Source organism: Anser cygnoides, chromosome 18 (assembly GCF_040182565.1).
Source record: "Anser cygnoides isolate HZ-2024a breed goose chromosome 18, Taihu_goose_T2T_genome, whole genome shotgun sequence".
Lineage (NCBI taxonomy): Eukaryota > Metazoa > Chordata > Aves > Anseriformes > Anatidae > Anser > Anser cygnoides.
In genome coordinates this window covers 5085153-5104233 of record NC_089890.1, presented here as the reverse complement: position 1 = coordinate 5104233, position 19081 = coordinate 5085153, and the positions used below count along the sequence as shown (strand labels likewise).

At 53.8% G+C, this 19081-nt stretch overlaps 1 protein-coding gene across 8 annotated transcripts in view; it reads right to left on the bottom strand.

The window, feature by feature from the left end:
• The window catches only part of CAMKK1 (calcium/calmodulin dependent protein kinase kinase 1), a 98826-nt gene that overhangs the window by 78389 nt on the left and 1356 nt on the right, over positions 1-19081 (bottom strand). For 4 of the 8 annotated variants that reach the window (XM_066979495.1, XM_066979492.1, XM_048068106.2 and 1 more), the window contains exon 2: positions 18696-18783. The gene's annotated coding sequence lies outside the window, so the exon portion shown is untranslated. Of the gene's footprint in view, positions 1-11643; positions 11936-16597; positions 16825-18695; positions 18784-19081 lie in introns of all 8 variants that reach the window. The other 4 variants (XM_066979493.1, XM_048068103.2, XM_066979494.1 and 1 more) reach the window with 2 other exon arrangements.

Below are 19081 nucleotides of genomic sequence, written 5' to 3'. Positions count from 1 at the left end.
ACGAGGTTTCCCAGGCACAGGCTGGGAACTGGGCAGGAGGGAGGTGGTGCTGCATCACCTCCTGCAATATCTAACGATGACTCCAGGAGGGCGTGGAGCTGGCCACGTAGCCCTGCGAGCCCATGGATTCAGAGCCACCTGCACGGCTGGGGCAGGTCGGAGTCACCTCCTTTTTTCAAGCAATCCCTCTGCACTTCTCTACTCTGCTCCCGAGGAGGAATCGGCGCTGGAGAGACAGGGAGCCGGAGTACTGCCAGCAGCCCGGGAGTCACGTTTTACTCCTGACTAGCACCACCTCACCACACAGACACGTTGACCTCTCCCCAGAGCGGGGCCAGCAGTCCCATGGCCAGGGCTCGGAGGGCTGAGCATCACCAGGTGTCTCGCTGGTCCTGCCCCCGTGCAGATCTCACTCACCTACACCCGGTGCCGTGCTGTCACCTTCCACCTCTCAGAGCCCCAGATCCCAGATCTTAACGGCGGCACTTTCATCTCCGGCAAGGTTTAACCGAGACAAGTTCCAGCACATACGTTGCCGGAGCACTGCCTGGGGGAGCATGAGAGCTGTGACACCAATCAAAAGGTTTCAAGTGGTTCTTAATCAGCTACAATAAAAAATAATACATAGACTTTCAAGTGTTTGCTCATTTCTGAATGTCTCCCATAAATACCTAGCCAGCGAAGCAGCCTTTGAACGGCGGCACTGGTACCGTTTCCCTTCCGAGCTAACCCTGTGCTATTTACTTAAAATAGAAATTCAGGAGGAGAAACCTGGGTTGAAAGGCAACGGGATTTTTGAAGTGTTTTAAGTAGTCAGACCTGCTCTGAACAACAAATACTTAATACAAGTGTTTACTCTTTTCTCGATTTCTCATTATTTTAAAGAGAAATCTTTTATATACCGGTTTTAATCCCCTCAGCCAGCCGGGCTGCTGCTGAACAGCCTTCAGTATCAAACACAGCTCGCTGGGCAGGCTTCCCTCCTGCCAGGGCAGAGGCTCAGCGCTGGGGCACGCAGCCTCGTGGAAAGCAGCACCAAGATAAAAGCCCGGCCTCAAAACCCAGCCTGAAGTGGCCTTCACTAAAGTACAAGAGTTTTGTTTTCAATGTAGGTGGGATTTCTAGTACAGGGTTTTGAAAGCAAGAGTTGTATCAAAAAAATAAAAAAAAAAAATCAGTGCAAATCTCACCGAAAAATCACAGCAGAGCTTCCAAGACCATCAGAACAGCACCATGCTCTCCAAGGCCTCCAGCACCTGCTGCAGAACAGGCTGGGGATGGTCAGGGCCGTTTGGCTCTTAGCGAGGATTAGAGGAGCTCCAGTCCTTCAGGTGGTGGCTGCGCAGGCTGACCGGGCTCGTTTACAGCACTGAGCCCTGTTCCCCAGCTGAACGCCCCAGCGCAGGTGGCTGGTGCCAGAAGATGTGCCCTGGGGACGCGCAGCCCTCCTGGGGACGTGCAGCCCTCCTGGGGACACTCCTCGGTGCCCCCAGCCTCGTGCTGGCCTCTGCACCGCAGCGAGTGCCCTCTTCCAGGGCACGGGCACACACAGCAGCACCCACCCTTCCCATCAGGGCTGACCGGTCTTTTAAAGCTCCACATTTAGAAGGAAGGTGCAAAAAACCTACCTTAATATTCCTGCTGGTACCTAATCCCTTCAACGCTCCTGGAGAGGTGCTTTTCATTTCCAAGGAAAAGTGAGTTAATGTTCTTGCCAGCGCAGTTAATCAGAGCAGCAAAGCCTCTTTTCATCGCGCAGGGCCCAGGTGACTGTTTCCAAGGGATTAGCTGTTACCACATTTAGTTCAGTAAAGGGTTTATCTCTGCCACATTCACAGAGGCCGACTATGAAGACATTCGCCTGCCGAATTCCCACAGGCTGACACCTCTGAGCAGCCGTGGGGCGCAGAGCACAGCCGGGGAAGGCATGAAATAATTGCTAGGAGCAGGCAGTGCTGCCCCCAGGCTGGGGCACAAGAAGGCAGACAGCTCTCGTGGAGGGATCCAGCCTCCAGAAGAGATGAGGATGGGGAGATGGGGCAGGAGCGCGCAGATTTTCAGAGGCCCAGATCTGTCTGCTCATGGTTGCAGCAGCTGCTGGCGGGGATATCTGGTTGCCAAACCCCTGCAAAAACGTATTCCAGAGACCTCCTGAAAATTGGAGGGCTTGAAACCACTTTTTTGGACTTTTGCCACCAGCTTTAACCTAGAGCACAATAAGACTGCTAAACAGCGCGAGGCAGAGCAGTGCTAAAAGCAGCACTGCTATCTGCGGCCACCTTTCAGTGAAGACAACCAGTTAAACGTCCAGGCTCTTCTCAAGCCCCTGCGAGGTTCCAGCCAACAGAAAGCAATCACATTTGAAATCTGGATTTCTGTGCGCTATTGTTCCCTCTGGCATTGATCAAGCATTTCAGTTCCTAACTAAATTTCCCTCTCTGCCTGCTCCATCCTCTTGAGCAATGACTCAGGTTTTCATCAGTGCCAAGAAGAAATGCTGAAGCTTTGGGATCGCCACCTAAACTTTTCTGCAGACCGAAGGGAAATTCATATTTTCCTCTTGCTCATCAAGAAAGCAGGCTGGGGTGGGGCTGGAAGGGCTTGTAAAGCCCCGGACACGCAAGGATAAGAAATTCCACTCGGAAGCTGCCTCCCCTGCTGCCCCCAGACTTGCAGGAGGCTCCGCTGGCATCCTGCACCGGCTGCCCAAGGCTGCACGGAGTGCCTGCAGCCCCAAGAGAGCTTTTCGAACAGCAGTGTCAAGTGGCTGAGTGAAGAAGCATCAGAAAAGGGCTTGAAGGAGAATGCCCGAAGATCCCAGCGAGCAGGACATCCATCACCAGACATTTAGCAGAATGACAATGGCAGTTTTCACAAAGAGGGGGGGTGGAACAAAGGAGAAATGAGACCGGCGGGTGAAAACAATTTCCTAGTGTTTGGCATGCTCTAAAATTAGTGCTGTAATGGATCTCATCAGCCAGCATTTAGTTCCCATCCTAAAGACAAGAATTCAAATAGGCAAGCTGCAGGGAGAGGAGCGCTTGCCTGGCTGAACAGCCAGCCTCTAACGCAGGCGGCGATGCGGACGCTAATCCAGCAACCCCATTCCTGTAGCCCCTCACTGCGGGTTCCCCGAAAAGCCAGCTCCGTTTGCAGGCCTGGTTTGCTTGACCGCACTTTGCCCCCACCAGCCTCTGGAGCAGGGCGGGCCAGGCTGCCTGCAGCAGGGCTGCCCCAGAGGTTGGCTGCATTCACACGGCCGCACGGAGCAACCTGGGGAGCTGCAGAATTACTCTGCCTGGGCAGGACACCACGTGCTGTGCTGCAGGAACACCCTGCTGTTACTCATCCCGACGGATCTCACTCCCACAGCCCCGAAGGAACAAGCCCAGCTCACCTGGCACCGACCACCCAACGTGGCTGGGGAGCGGCCAGGGCACCAGCACCGCCTGGGTAGCTTCAGGAGGGTCCTGAGCACAGCCAGGAGCGCTGGCGTGACGCACCCACTGACCTTTCCAAGTTTCAGAACAAATCCCCGATGGTGGAGGAGAGCTGGCAGCGTCGCTCGGCTGCAAGGCGTCAGAGATATTTCAGGCAGCCAGATATTCCCATGCAGAAACCTAGAAAAAGTCACCTCCTCGCTCCCCCAGCTGCCTCTCCTTGCATTATTACTGACATGGATGTGACTCACTGGAGTTGGGTTTATATTAAACTCCTGAAACAGATTGTTTGGCTGTTATGTAAATCCAGTAAATGTTAAAATACTAGAATAAATCAGTCAAGCAGCTACTGTAGCCAGCTCTCCAGAGACATCTGAGAGAAATTTTCTTTTTTTAAAAGAAGGGAGAGGTGGAAGAAGAAGATAAAAAAATCACAGTAGCCTCTCAGGAGAGGGAGAGGCAAGCTGGTGGCTGCAGGACCCTCATTGGTGCTGCCACCAGTGCCCTGCCGAGGTTGGGGCTTCAGCCATAAGGAGCTCTAAAATCCAATAAACCCAAAACTGGGCACAAAGGTGCCACTTCTGACCCTGCTTCAGGAAGGGGGCTCTGCTTTAGGGCTGCCCCTGTGCTGCGGAGCTGAGGGCACCTGCCACAGGGGAGCAGCCCCCTGCTAGCGGTGACGTCTGCGCACAGGAACAGATTGTAAGATTTGCAAACACAAGTATTTCTACCAGAAACCTGACTCCGGGATTTCAAACAGTCTACAGGCCAAAGCATTAGTCACAACAGTTATCTGGCAAATAATCTGCGATGATAAGCAAAACCAGAGCCTATCACCATCTGCTCACAGAAATCTCCTGAGGCAGAAGTAAGGAACCTCCAAACTGAAGCCCTCCCTTTGCACCTAACTGCTGATAACCGAGCCATCATGCTCCAAACGCTCCCATACCTGCACTAGCCTCAAAAAAGAAACAGGTAGAACTTAAGATCCCAAATTTATTTGTAGCTAAAGGCACTTTAGTCGGGCTGCCACTTGAACAGGGCGCACGGTTCAGCCCAGGTACCTGCTCGATTTCAGAGGCTGGCCCAAGGGCCGCATTCCCCACAGGTACCGGGAGCAGAGGGAACCCACGGGTCCCGCCGGGAGCCCCGGTGTTAGCACATGGCCGGGCCCCTCTCTGGCCTGAGCACACGCAGAGCACGGGCAGAGCACACACTCCACTCCTGGCTGCTGCAGGGATGAGACCGCAGAGCGATACAGTCACAGCACTGAAATGAAGCGGAAGAGATCTCGGAGCTCTGTTTAATTAAATATAGTCTGGGAAAGTCTCTGCTTTTGTTAAACACTACCTCAAAAGCACAGAGCGCTGAGTAATCCGCTAATGGGGAAAACATACTCTAGCTACAAGGTGTTATTATTATAGGCTTAATATCAAAAGGGCTTGTTCGGCTCAGAACACGAGGCTGGAGGAAACGCTCGCAGGCTTGGCAAGACTCGGCGATATGACAGAGCTGCGTTACAGACCCACACGGGTGTGGAGGTTTGTGGGGAGAGGCAGGTCATTCATTTGCAACAAGCTCCTGTGGCACGAGGCAGCTCGTTGCAGACGGGCACTACGGCGTGCGCGAGCTGTGCGTGGCTGTACGCACGGGGACAGATCCTCTGCACAGCCCAGAGCACACTGAGGCTGTCCGTGGGACAGAGGTGGCAGGTGTGTCCTGTGCTGTCCTGGCACCCACAGGGACGGCCACCAGCACGGCAGGGAGGCCAGTGAGACCAGCAGCAGCAGGTGATGCCCTCAGCTGGGGCCAGAAGCGTTACAGACAGGTGGCCACACATCCTACAGGCACAGATGAAGCAAGCCCAGGCCGTCAGTGAAACGCTCCCCTGGTGCCCCGAATACTGAGGGCACCTTCACCAGCACCCCACATCCCACACCCAACTCACACCCTCGCTGCGTAGCCCCGGTTACTGCTTGCTCCCTTCCCCTTCTGCAGAGCAGAGGTGATGGCGTACGAACCCTTAGGTAAAAGGCTTTGGAGCTGCAGGCTGAGCAGTGTTACTGCTGAGCCTGCCCTCGGGGAACGCAGCCCACGGCAGCGCCCACAGCAGGCTCCGTGCCATCGTGGCATACCAGCACGGCACGGCTCCTACCGGCACAGCCAGCCACAGGCTGGCACCTGGCTCCCACCTCCAGCACCCAAACCACTCCAAATTCCACCAGCCTGGGACTGCTGGGAACCCACAGCACGGACGGCTGCTTTTGAGAGCACTCAGTGAAGAAGAATCTCTCACTTGAAGTTGAAAAACAAACCCTTTCCATCTTTTATTTGCTAATTAAACGCATTCATTGTATTTAGAACTCATTTTTTGTGCGTAATGTTTTGCCCATCTGTTTGATTAAAAAAAGAGCCCAGGCACCCAGCTTCATTAAGCTAATTAAATGCATTCAGCTATTGGTTAATATTCTGAAGCACTTCACAATTATTCTCCCCAGTTATTAAATCTCCTCCAAGGATTTTATTTCCCGTGCTACACTCTTTATTAGCCAGCACCCAAGTGGAAGTGCAGTCGCCCAGCTCACGAGCACATCCGAACATCCTGCTGGCTCCCTCAGGTCGCTCCGGACCCCAGGCAGGACGTCTGTGCCTGGACCTGACCCTGCTCCGCTCGTCCCGACCTCGACACCCAGCACCTTCCTCCCTCTGCGCAACAGGGGCTCAGCGCTGCTGGAGGACGATCAGGTGTTACAACGGGGCACTGCAAATCCTCTTTGCTGGAGAGCTGTGTCCAGCTGAAGACTAGCCGATTATTTATGTTTTAGGGATTTTTCTTTGCTATATTAACCCTCGGTATGAACTCTGACAGGGGAAAAATTGGTCTCAGGAGCAGCAGTTGGATCATCCAGAGGCTGCGTGTTAACCCCAGCTGAAGTGCTGCAGTGTCACACAGACCAGCCTTGCTGGCAGGAGACATCTTGAGCTAAGATTTCTGCACTAGGCGGGCAGGCTACCTGTGCCATGGCTCCCAGCCTGCTGCTCTTCCTGAGCTCTCTGCTCCGCTGCAGAGGACGTGCAGCGGCTCTGCAGATGTCCCCGCAGCCCAGGCCTGAACCACAGGAGGGCTGCCCAGCCCCAGGGGGTCCCACCACGAGGAGCCTTCAGGGCCGAGCAGCACAGGCTGATGGAAATGAGGGCGCTGTGTGGGTGGCAGGCAAGAGACCGAAGACGACAGAAGCAGCACCACGTCCCCCTGTGCTGGGAAGCGCAGGACTAATTAACAGAGCCCCTCACCGTAACGTCCTCCCTGTCTGTGCAGCCAAGCGTTTCCCTGGCAGCTTGTGACACGTCTTTGAAGCCTTAACCAGCACCAGACACTCGAATTCAGGAGAACAAAGATCTGGAAGCTGCTGTGCGGCAGGGTGGGAGACAGGAACGACAGACACACGGCATACGCATGGCTCATCTTCCCCACAGGGTCTGGTTCCAGAAGGAAACTAGGTTAAAAACTGGAATATGCTTTCTTTTATAAAGCAAGTTCTGATTTACATGGCTCTAGTCCCACCTCACGGCCCCAGCTGATGCCAAGATCTCCCATCTCAGGAAGGAGCTGCAAGGGAGAACAACAAAACACACGCGTGTTATGGACTCAGGGCTGCTCTAGCTTCCTGAACAAGCACTGAGCTTGAGGTGCGGGTCATGAGCATCTAGAAGAGACGACAGATGATTTACAGGACAAGCCATACTGAGTCAGGGCACGTACCTACCTCCATTGGGGGCCAGTAGCAGATGCTGGAGGCAGGGTGGTGCAGACATTAACAGCTTAAAAATGAGCGAAGTGAGCTCTGCGGCGTGACACACGTCGCACAGAGAGCATTATGTGCTGTACGTGATGGCCACACACAAGTTCAGGCATCCTCCCCACCCTTCCTGCAGTGTTGGAGAGGATAAAACCCAACTGCCCCACGGCAGACCCCAGTGCAGAGCCCCCAGGAAGCCAACACAAGAGCTCTGCACAGTGCTACAGAGCAAGAAGGAGAGGCAAGGCGAGAAACTGTCCTCCTGGCTTCGGCAATCCCAGCCCCACCTCTCTTATTTGGAATTAGAGGAAACAGCCAGAATTCACTCCCCTGGTATAAAAGGTGGTTACACTTCCAAGAAAACACTTGGTGGTAATTTAAATTGAAGGAGGAAGAAATTAAGAGGTTGATACAGCTGTGATTTGACACAGGCTGACCCAGGGCCTGAAGAGAACCTTAATGACATTTCCTTTAGGCCGGTCTGCTCTCCTGGTTTCACACTATAATTAGTTTCCCCTTCCTGACATCCAGGCAGAGAGCCTAGACCGGCACTTGAAAATTTGGCCAGTGAGTACAACTTCTCAATAGCGTGGCAACAGCACCAATTAGTGCAGAGCTCGCTGCCCCACTGTGCTTAGAGCTGTAGGACACGCTGACAGGCACGCGCCAGCTCTACGAGCTTATCAGCAAGGCAGGCATTTCAAAGAAAGCTTAAGAAATTGTCCCTAAAAGGCCAGTTCTTTTAAGGGGGTGCTGAACTCCCTGAGAGTGAACCCCAGCTGGCACCTGCATAAACAAACCTACCAAGTCTGTGCTAGCTTTAAGGAGCAGCAGCACAGAAACCCCATGCAGTGACCCAGGACCACCATTTTTAAGGTGTGATTGTTCAGGAGAGTCAGACGATACGCAGCACCCATGACAAACAGACCACTCATAGGCGAATTATATTCCCAAATTCAAAAGAGTTTTGCTCCTTCCTTTGCACTTCCTTTCATTCGTATTCCAAGTTCAAGGTTTCAACCATTTCCGTGACCCCAAGGCATTCCTCCCATGCCATTTCTAAGTCACAAGGCGAGTGTCACCCAGTTACGGGTCTCCAGCAGGTCATCAAGGTCCCCAAATACCACGCACACCACAACTGACTCAGAAGGGCTCGAGGCACTGGCTGCACTCACAGCTCCTTACTCAGCTCCGTGCAGCTCCCCCAGGGAGCACGATACAGAAGCAGAGCTCTGAAAGGCTGCAGGCAAGGCGAGCAGCTCACCGCTTCCCTCCCGTGTGGGTGCACAGCTTTTGTGAAGTCTCATTCCAGCTAACCAAAGAGGCCAACAGCTCTCCAGCCCTCCGGAGGGAGGGAGGCAGGATCAGGCCTCGTTCCTGGCAAACTCTGTCTGAGTCAAACTGAAGAGCACTGCTGGCTTTCAGGTTACTCAGGTGTAAGGAAGCGCCTTACACCTTGGGCTCTGCCTGCTTTACATCCTGCTTTACCCAGGTGCCCAAGGGGACACTGATCTTGTCCCTCTGCTGGAAGTATCACAGGTCCCAGCAGGACAAAACCCATGGCTGCAGCTTTCCAAAGGGACAAGCACCAAGCTTCACTTCCCCGAAATCCCTTTATCCAGGATAAATCAGGCTCCTGTCACCAACTCCAGTCACTGCCCCAACCCAACAGGGCACGGAAACTGGTCTGTGCCCACGGGGGTGGGAAGCAGCGTCCCACTCACCCATTCGGGACGAGAGCAGCAGCCTCCCAGGGAAAGCTGTCCCCTACCTCACGTAGGGCAGCCAAGGCAGCCACTGCCCCCACCTTCCTACCACCAGGTGAACGGGATGACCCAGGCCGTGCTTTGTGCCACGGCTGACAGCAGCACCAGCAGCCTTACTGCGTTACGGGAACTAGGGATTTACAGCCTCCCAGGAAACCACCCCAAAACCAGAAATCCCTTCAGCAGTTTCTCGCCATCAGCCCGTGCAGCAGCCAGCACAGGATGAGAAGGACGCTGCTGCCTGGGAGAGACCTGCAGCAGCACACAGCTGCCCATCAGATGGGACACCAACCCTTCGCTTTGCTTCCCTCGCTCCCAGGATCCCTTTTTGCTTCCCTTAAGATGTCTGCAGCTAAATGAACCCATTACGGCACAAGTTTTGTTCTTAACTCACCCCCCGGGTGTTTTGCTGACCCTACTGAGAACTATATTTAAATGTGCAATTTCCTGGCTGGCTAGGCTCATTTGCAGTCCCTTCCCCCAGATGCCTGTGCAAGTCTGGCCCTGAATCCACTTAGCTTCCACCAGCCTCTACATCAAAGGAATTAAGAAAACCATATAATTAAAACCCTTCATTTTATTTTTCTTGTATCGTTATCGTATGCCTAAATACTGATAATTCTCATGCTCTCTCTAGTAGGTGAGCTTGAAAAAGGCTAGAAAAATGACAAGTTTCTAAGCAGACAAGAATGTAGCTAGAACAAACGGCTTGACAGGAGAGAGACTCTGAGCAGAGCACGTGATTTAATGTGCTGCAGAGCCGGATGCAGGCCCTGCCTGGCACCAAGGGCAGGAGCAGCTGCTGCTCCCCGGCATCTGCGGGAGGTGGTGCAGCCCAACAGCTGCCTGCTCTGTGTGGGAAGGAGCAGCTCCATCCATCTGCCTTATATGTGAGGAAGGTTCTTCCGTCAGCACTGGGTGCTCTGTGTGCCCGGGAGGCGTTGGGGTTGCACTTTTCAGGGAGGTCTAAAGACAAGAGGCCCAAGGAGCACAGACCCTTGGGGCAACCCCTCAGTCTCTTCAGATTCCCCCTGGGCAGCCTCCTCCACACCTCCACCTGCTCAGCAGCCTCGGGCAGCCCTTGGCTGCCTGCCTGCATGCAGGGGCTGCTCAGGAGTCCTCTGGCCCTGGTGAGCCTCCACAGGGCTGCCTAGCTGGATGGCAGGATTGGGAAGGGCAGGAAGAACCAGGCCCTGTGAGGTTAGAGGCCATCAAGAGAGTCCTTCGGCCTCAGCACTGACTGTAGGCACCTCCGCCTGGACACTGGAGCTCCCAGCTGCCAGCACAGCTCAGCCCAGCAGATACCAGGGCCGAGGAAGTGTTCAGAAGGCTCTGGAGAAGACAGATTGATGCTGTTCAACATCAGTAAGCAAGCTGTGGCTGGGATGACCTTGCTACAAGGTGCTACCTGCAGAGATACGAGCAGGCTGCTGGCGAGTGCTGACCCTGAGCAATGCAGGCCCGGTGCCTGCTCCTGCCGGCCACGGGGGCTTCCCTCGGGCCCCCCGCAGCAAGGCCAAGCTGCCGGGGAGCGGAGCTGGAAGGGCGCAGCCAGGGTCCTGAGCTGCCTGCTGAGAGTGACGGACTGCCTGGGCACCGAGCGGCCCCCGGGTCCCCAGGGTGGGACAGACGCTGCGGTGAGGCTCTGAGCAGTGCCCTTGTCTGCTGAGACAGCTCCTCCGCAGGCAGACAGGACTGCCAAAATAAACGCATTAAAACACAGCGATGCAATTCTCTTCAATGCCTCTTCCCCACACCCTTCCTTCAGAGGGGAGCAGCTACACATGGACATGGCTCTCTGCTGTCAGAGACTTGCAAAAAGCCATCGGCTAGGAAGAATGCAGACCCCAGGAGATGAACTGAGCCATCCTCTCCCCTTGCATGCAGCCGCACCAACAGCTTGCAAAGGAACTGCAGAGCTCCTCAATAGGCTAGAAACCAGTTTAATGGTGAAGTGTCAGCACATTTCTAGGTTAATAAAACCTGGGGCATGGGAAGAGAGGGAAAGGAGACTCGCTGTCTTAGAGACTGGAATGGATTTCACAGCAAGAGAACATTTCAAGGTAAGGAAGTACTTCTTCACAGCTAAAGAACTCCAAATATTAAGGATTCTGAGAGGTTTCCTTCCCTCCATTAGATCCTAATGGACTTGGCACTTTGCAGAAGCCACAACACACCTCAGTGAACCCAGGTATTACTATCCAGCTCACACCAGAAATGCAAAAACACCTTGGCACTGCAGCCACACCACTAATTTCTGCTTTTCCACTCTGACCCGCGTCAGCCTTGGGAGCTGCAAGGGCCAGGCCCCCTGCGGGTGCAGCAGGAAGGGGCTTCCTGGGGAGCTGGGCAGGCGCTGAGCCAAGCAGCCCAGCAACACGCTGCCCTGGGGGCAAACCGGACACATTACTGCTAACAAACAGCCCCGGGGCCTTGTGTTCTGAGTGCGTCTGTGGTTCATTAACTCGGATCTGGAGGCTGATTCCATTGCCAGAGTATTTCAAGCCCAGTTACCACCTCTGCCTCATGCTGTACTAAGACAACGCTGGTCCCCACAGGGCTCTTAGCACAAGAAACCACAAGGCAAGCAGACAGGTGTTTGAAGAGCATGGAGAAAGCAGCACTGGCTTTACTCACTCGTTCAGTGGCCAGGAGCATGTGCTACAGCAGAACCAGTTCCCCCAGGTGAGGTGTGATCACGTACTGCCCTTTCCCATCTGCGATTATCGTTCTGGATGGCCACTTCTCCGTTCCTTTGAAGCAGCAAAGCGAAGGCTCCGATCCTTACAAAAAAGGCCAGCTCCACTCTGCAGCCTGACTTCAATCAGTCCATCTGGCAGTAAGGAATGAACTCCTGCAATCGCTATGAATAAGTCATGCCTTTTCACTATCGCTTCAAGGCAAATTGCACGCACTGCTCCCATCAATACTGCATGAGAAAGGAAAAGGCAGAAGCCTGATTAGAGTATGGAAACATGCAGGCAGAGATGCCTGATCTCTCTAATGTGTAGTGCACAGTAGTGACGCGGCCTGATTTGCCAGCTGAAAGCATTGAGGTTCACGAGCAGTACCACAGAACAAAGGCAGGCAAAGCCCACACGGCACCTTTACATGGTCTGGGCTGAGCTGCACTTCCAGAGGGAAAGCTGCAGCCCTCCCACGTTTGCATAAAGCCTCCCCCTCTCCTCACATGCTCCCACTTCCCCAGCCTCTCCTCGGCCAGTGGTGCGCACACGAGACAAGCCGAGCCAGAGGACCTTGTTCTCACAGCTCCACCAAGTCTCACCCTACATGTGCAGTGACCCCATAACCCAGTCCTCAGGCAGAGGCACACGTTCCTGGTCCCTCTGCATTCAGCAAGGCCCTGCACGACAAGCTGCACTCAGACACCTCCCATTTCTCCAGCCCCACCTGCCAGCCTGGGGCTGAGGCGCTTACATTACAAGGCAAAAACCCTTCTCAGGTCCATTGCATGCTCTGCCTCGCAGAGCTGGGAGCCTCAGGTATTGTTAACCTTTGTCACCAAGCTACCTGACAGCCGTAGAAGGGGTCTTTCCTGACTACAGCACCAGAGCATCTCATCAGCCACAGGAAAACAGCAAGAGCACAGTGGATGAGCCTTCTGTCTTCATACTGCTGTAGGCACACAGCACAAGAAGACCCCCACCGTCACAGAACAGCACTGCCCCGGCAGCAGGACCAGAGCCAGGTGAGGGAGTGCAGCATGGAGACCTGACTTGTCCAGCCACACACACCTGTCCGTAGGCATGGGAACTGTAAGCGTCTGTCTTTGGCCACAGGAATGCTGCATCAAGGACCTGCTGCATTTTCAGCTCGCTTGATCTCTTTGGCACACGGCTATGCCTTCTGCATTACCACTATCCAAAGCCAGTTCTTACTCCTTTCCCCCCAGTATCTTCCACACCAGTGTGCAGCCATTCATAGGAGACAGGGAGAGAAGCTCTGAAGCAGCAGAACACACTTTTCCAGGGCAGTACTTGACACCCTGCAGTGGAAAATCCATTTGCTTTTGTGTTACATCCATCGCTTTTCACACCCTGTGACAAGGAAGCCTCCTTCCCTCGTGGAGACGTGATTCACCCGCAGACAACATCCATCCCAGGCTCCTAACAAGGAGGCAGCTCACACAACTTCCAGCTCCCTGCCCACAAAAAGACAAGGCCCTGTGTGCTACGGTGGTGCAAGGGGTAGGGAGGGCTTGGTGGCAGACACCCAGCACGAAGCAGCAGCTACGGGTCCTCTTCTGGCAGGGGTCCCTTTGAGCACCCCGGTTTCTGAGAGCGCCCATCAAAGCAGCAGGGCAGACTAAGACCACCAGCTGTAGCTAGCCCAGGAGGAGCTCCAGAGGCAGGAAGAGCTCTGGTGATGCCCGCGTGTTGCCACTGCTATGGTGAGGAAGCACAAAGGCAGGAGCTAGTTTGGAGCGGGTTAACAGAGCTGGACGCAGCAGCAGAACAGCACGGGGCTGGTAATTAGAGCCAGCCTCAGGTGAGCATACATGCACACAGCACTCTGCAAAAATATACATTTTTCCCTGCTGCTGCCCAATTCCTCTGCTTTATCTACTGCAGCTGTGACAACCTGCAACTGGGGGCTTCAGCAGGCTGTGCCCAAGCTACCTGCATAAAAGCAGGTGAAAAACCTGTCATCACCAGCTCTTTTGTGTTTTTCAGGCTTACTTCTGTTCTTCAGAACAGAAACTCAGCCACTACCTAGAGGTGGGAGAGGGAAGGGGACACCCATGGTAAAGTCTTTCCTGACCATGACTAGGAGGGCTCAGCCTGAGTTGGTAAATATGCCACGAAAAAGCAGGGCAAAACCAAGCCAAACTGCAGGGTTACTGATCCTTTTGCTGCACTCACAAGACTGCAAGGTAAAGTTGTGAGTGAGCTCTGCACCACAGGTATCACCACAAAACAGCAGCCACCACCAGAAGAGCAGCAGCTGACTGCCAAGCACTGCCCCAACACAGCACCAAGCTGCAGGTACAGGGACTGAAGCCCAGGGCACGATCTGAAACTCCTTGGTGTGACTGACGGGCAGCACAGCCACCAGCAGTTGTGAATCCAACACTAACACATCCTCAAGAAGTGTTATTCAGCCTGGGCTTCCACAGCACATCTTTATTCCTCGCTCCCACCCCAGCTGAGCCCCTCATGCCCGCTCCGTTTAACACCCTTGCTATGTACTCGGCGTTCGGGTCTCTCTCTGAGCTGGGGCTTCGTGTTACCAAGGAAATCTGCAGCAAAGAGAAACCGATTCAGTCTTCTGTGTTAATTTAATATCCTACAAACCAGACCAGCCCTCTCCAGTTCAGAGCTTTGTGGATCTGCAGGCCTTGCTTTTATTTAGCACACGTAGAGCTCAACAGCCGCAGCACAAATCAGCGTAAAGCAAGAGCACCAGAGGCAAGAATTTTTTCCCTCTGAAGTTGAAGAGAATGTTATCTGCACAGCTGTGCCGAGCCAGGAGTCTTGCCGCGTACAGTTTAAGACCAAAGAGTTCTCCAAAACATGCCATTAGCACGTTGTCAAACAGTTATGGAGTCACTCCATAAAAACAGCCAGCCAACCCCGGAAACGTGCACAGAACAGTGCATAGGAACCAGGGGGGTCAGGGAGGCGTCCTTGTCCTCCCACCTCGGCACACAGCTCTGTGCTTCCCACCGCTGGAAGACTTTTCTACCCCACCCCGCTCTGCAGCGAGGGCTCCTGCTGAGAACCCAGGCTCTGCTGCCAGCCGAAAAGGACGGGACGGGATCCTCCTGGCTTACAGCAGTGAGAGCAAGTGGAGGCTGCCAGGGAGAGGCGATTGCAGAAGGAGTGAGGCAGTGAGACTGGCACGCTGCTGCCACTGAGCTCTAGGATCAGCAGAACAGAGGGCTAGGTTTCTGGGCGTCCCCGCTTGGAAGCTGCTCTGCTGAGAGCACAGCTTGGGAACAGGAAGGAGGGGAAGGATGCCTCCGTCTCCAAAACGCATCTATTCAAGCGCTGCTCCAGCAGAGCAGCACATTGCAGCCTCACTGTTTATACTCACACCAGAATAATTAGAGCAGTCACTGTTAACTAGCTAACAACTTCACCATAAACTCCAAACAATGCTGAATAATTAATCACAACACTTCAGAGCCTTCCCTGCACACAGCCACCAGCCTGCAGAAAACACTGAAACTACCCCAGAGACAAACAGGCTAAATTAATCCCACATGGCTTCTGGCAAAAAAAAAAAAAAAAGACATAGCTCTCTCAGAGGTACTCGCCCTAAAATAATGCCTGCTCAGGGCAGCCACCCAACAGAAACAAGTCCTCAACCAACCACACCTTTATCACAAGGCATGACTCAGCTCATGAGCTGGCTTCCATCAAGAAATAAAACATAGGGATTTATTTTCAGCCAGGTCCACTCCCTGAACCAGCAGGTTTCTGGGATGCGAAGCTCCCAGCCGCCACGGGACAGCCCTCCCTCTCAGGCTGCGTCCTCAGAAGGTTGTGACCTTTCAGGAGAACTTCCCCATCCAGGGACACGAGCACATGGAAGCAACGAAATCATCCTCCAGTGTCGTGTACTTGACACTTATGACAAATATTTATACTTCTCCATCTGTTTCTGCCCATATCACTTATGCTAAAAATAAAACTGAAGACTGTAATGGAACAGAAGAATGTTTCTTGTCTTGACCCACTAAGAAATGCAACCACCAAGTCCAGCCTGCAAACCCCTAAGCAAGTTACGGATGCAAGTTATGAAGTGCTTGGTTGCACCCTGTCATTAACGGTAAACACTGGAAGATGACTGTATTTTCATAGGGTACAGGAAAAAAACAGACTGGAAAACACCACCTCAGTAGCTGAAAACTACGAAAATAGGAAAGTTTGTCAGATTTTCAGATGGATTTTTTGATAGCCTGAAGTTCAATTCTGGAAGAAAAGAAGTTACCCCTGTTAATTCATAGCAGCCCTGGAAGCAAGGCAGAAGCCTTCCCCTGCAGCCCGCGGGGTCCTCCTGCTTTCCCACATCTCTGGCTTCATCTCCTCCGCCCTCTGCCTGTCACCTGGTGACTTCTCCCCCAGCCCAGCACCAGGGCCCCCACGTGCAGGAAGGGCAGCTCCAGGGATGAACCACACTGTGCTTGGTGGCACAGGGCAGCCACCGCTGCCCAGATCCTGCACGGCTCCAGTTCTTGGCCCTTCTGCAATGCTTCCAAAGGAACCTGCTCTGGTGCAAGCGTCCCTCACTGGACACATTTCTCTGTGACCAAAGACTCGACCCTTAAAGCCACCACCCGTGGCTAACGACACAAGTCTGGGAACATCTGAGCTCCTGGGTGCGGGAACACGCCCGCATGCCTACTAACACCGCACCAAGCACCACAAACCGCCCTCCCACACAGCTCTGAAGTCACTGCAGTTTCTTTCCACTATTATCCTTCCAAAGGGTACCCTATCCCAATTTATCAGGATTTCCTTTTGAGCACTTCAGACAGTTTTCTCCAGACACGCTAAGCTTAACCAGTCTTAATTAAAGCAGCACGCTTGACTACGTGACTATTTGGTACCGTTCATTTACCCACCGCAGCCAGCGCTTTGATGCTTTAGCTGCTGAGCATCGGTGCTAGGCTTCAGGTCTGCCACAAGGACTGAGTTACGTCAGCAACTGCTTCTGCGTGCTCTTCTCATCCTCACCACGCTTACAGCCGGATACTCCACTTGTTTAACGGCAGTTTGCTGATGGTCACCTCCCTGCACGTTGGGCCAACTTGCTTTGAGAAGCAAGTGACATCCTGCACCAAAAAAGGGACTGGAAACCAGAGAAGAGGAATTTGAAGCCATGAAGAAAAACGGGTAAGCGGAAGGATTTGGGTGAGGGCTACTGTTACTTTTCCCAAGATACGTCTGCTTTCCTATCTGGTAAGGCACAAGCCAAGAACATTTTGCCTTACACTGGATTTATACTCCACTTTTACACTGCCAACCCAAGCCTTGCTTTTGGCCTGTGTCTGACTGGTTAAGTTGCCTCCTCACAGCCCCTCAGCAAAGGGTTGGACACCGCTGCCAGACTTGGGCAGCACTGGTGGGGCTGGGTGGCAGCAGCCAGCACCTGCCAGAGGGCGTGCCACAAGTCACACACCCCACAAGCTGAAGGGCACCAAAAACCACCCAGAAGCAGCATTTGCTCATCTTCCCTCACAGGTGTCAGGAAAGCTGCTACAACAGCCTGGTGCTGCCCAAAGCCGGCCTCTGCTGCTGGCCTCAAGCAAACCCTCTGCCCTCCCACCGCTTTCCTGCTCACCCTGCTTGGCTCTGTCCGCATGCACAGCGGGGACGCGCCACCTCACACATCAGAGCCTGACCCCCGCATTCACTGGGGCTTCCAGCTGTTGAACAGACCCACCCACACCACCCACCCAACAGCTACCTGCACTTCAGGGCAGGGGCTCTCTCCAGGTGCCTTCCCAGGGCAGACTAATTGCATGCATCCATTTCAGATGTTATCAAGCAAACTGCTTTGCGCACCTCCAGCACAGGCACTATCCTCACACCGAGCTCCCCGCTAACACATGCCCCTTTCCTTCCACTAGCTCAGGATGCCCTGGTTTGCACCAGATTTATCCTCTCAGAGACACGCTCCGGAGACCCCGCGCACCCTGCTAATGGCCCCCAGGAGCCATTCAGCTCCCCCAACCTTTGTGGCAGCTTTTCCTGAAGCCTCTTACAAAAGAAGTTCTTCCTTCCCCTGCTCCACGTAGCGGTGAGCCTGCAAAGCCTCTCCTAAGGTCAGCACTGATACCCCACAGAAGATCCGGCTGTCAGACAGCAGCGTTCCTTCCACAACTCGAGAGGCTGGCACACACACCTGGGTTAACACGACGTTCGGTAACCTCGGGACACACGCCCCGACAGGCAGCACTCCGGCGAGCAGACTCAGCTGAAGCACAGGGGCATGCTCAGCAGCACGGTGCCACCTCTTCAAACCCAGCCAGCCTCTAAACCACACAAGCTCTTGCGGTGACTGCTGCTCCAACTTCTTCCTCCAGCAACCACCGCTGCCCTGCTGCCCTTTTCAGTACCTCCTCTGCTGCAGCAGGACCGGAGTTATGCTAGGGCTAGCAGCAGCTCTCCAGCTGCAAGGGAGACCACCACCCACACAGATGCTAGAGGAGAGAAAGGATCTCCATCAGCATCCGTCACAGGGCTGCGATGGTGCACTGTGAAGGGGAGACAAGCTGAAAACTCTTCATCTGATGCCCAGGCCAGCACCGCAGTCAGACCTCCTCGGGGCTGCAGTACTAGCCCACTGCTCCCTGCCCAGCTCCATCAGCTGATGCCACAGCAAAACAAACAAAAAACCTAAACATACACAAGCTGCTCCCCACCCAGAGCCTCCCATCCCATTATGCAGAGAAGTTGAAGTGTGTCAGACCGTGCACAGACAGGCACTGCCTGCACTGCTGCTGCTGGCATGCTGAGAAGGACAAGAACTGTTTTTGCATCTGGTGTACAATGCTTATTGATAAAGACACACGTCCCACAACTTTCTCAATATAAATGAAACCTCTCGAGGACCCCCCACCCCCCAGCATATCACAGGTGTTCTTCCTCTTAGAGGAAAGGGGGTGTTTGCTTGAGGTTTGTGTACACACGGGCAGAATTCAATATGCTTGCACTCACCGAGCTGGCAGCTGCTGCAGACTGTACTTGCTGCAGGGTGGCACGCAGCCTCGCAGGGACCCCTCCTCTGCCGTTCTCTCATCCAGACCTAAAGAAAAACAACCTGAGACTCATCCTTTGATCTCTGCAGAAGCATTTCATTCAGAGATACAGGAGCTTGATAATATTTTATTAGCTTAGAGGAATAAAATAAAAAGCTTCTGTGGGAGGAGGAAGCCCCCAGCCAAGCCCTGCACTGCAGGCTGAGATTCCCACTGTAGCTCTCCCACAAGAGCCCCTGGGGAAGAGAAATCCCCTAAGCCCTTCCCAGCAAAGTAAAATTGGGCTTTGAAAAGCTGGTTAGCGCAAGAACATTGTGACAGGCCAAGACATTTAGGGCTTAATGA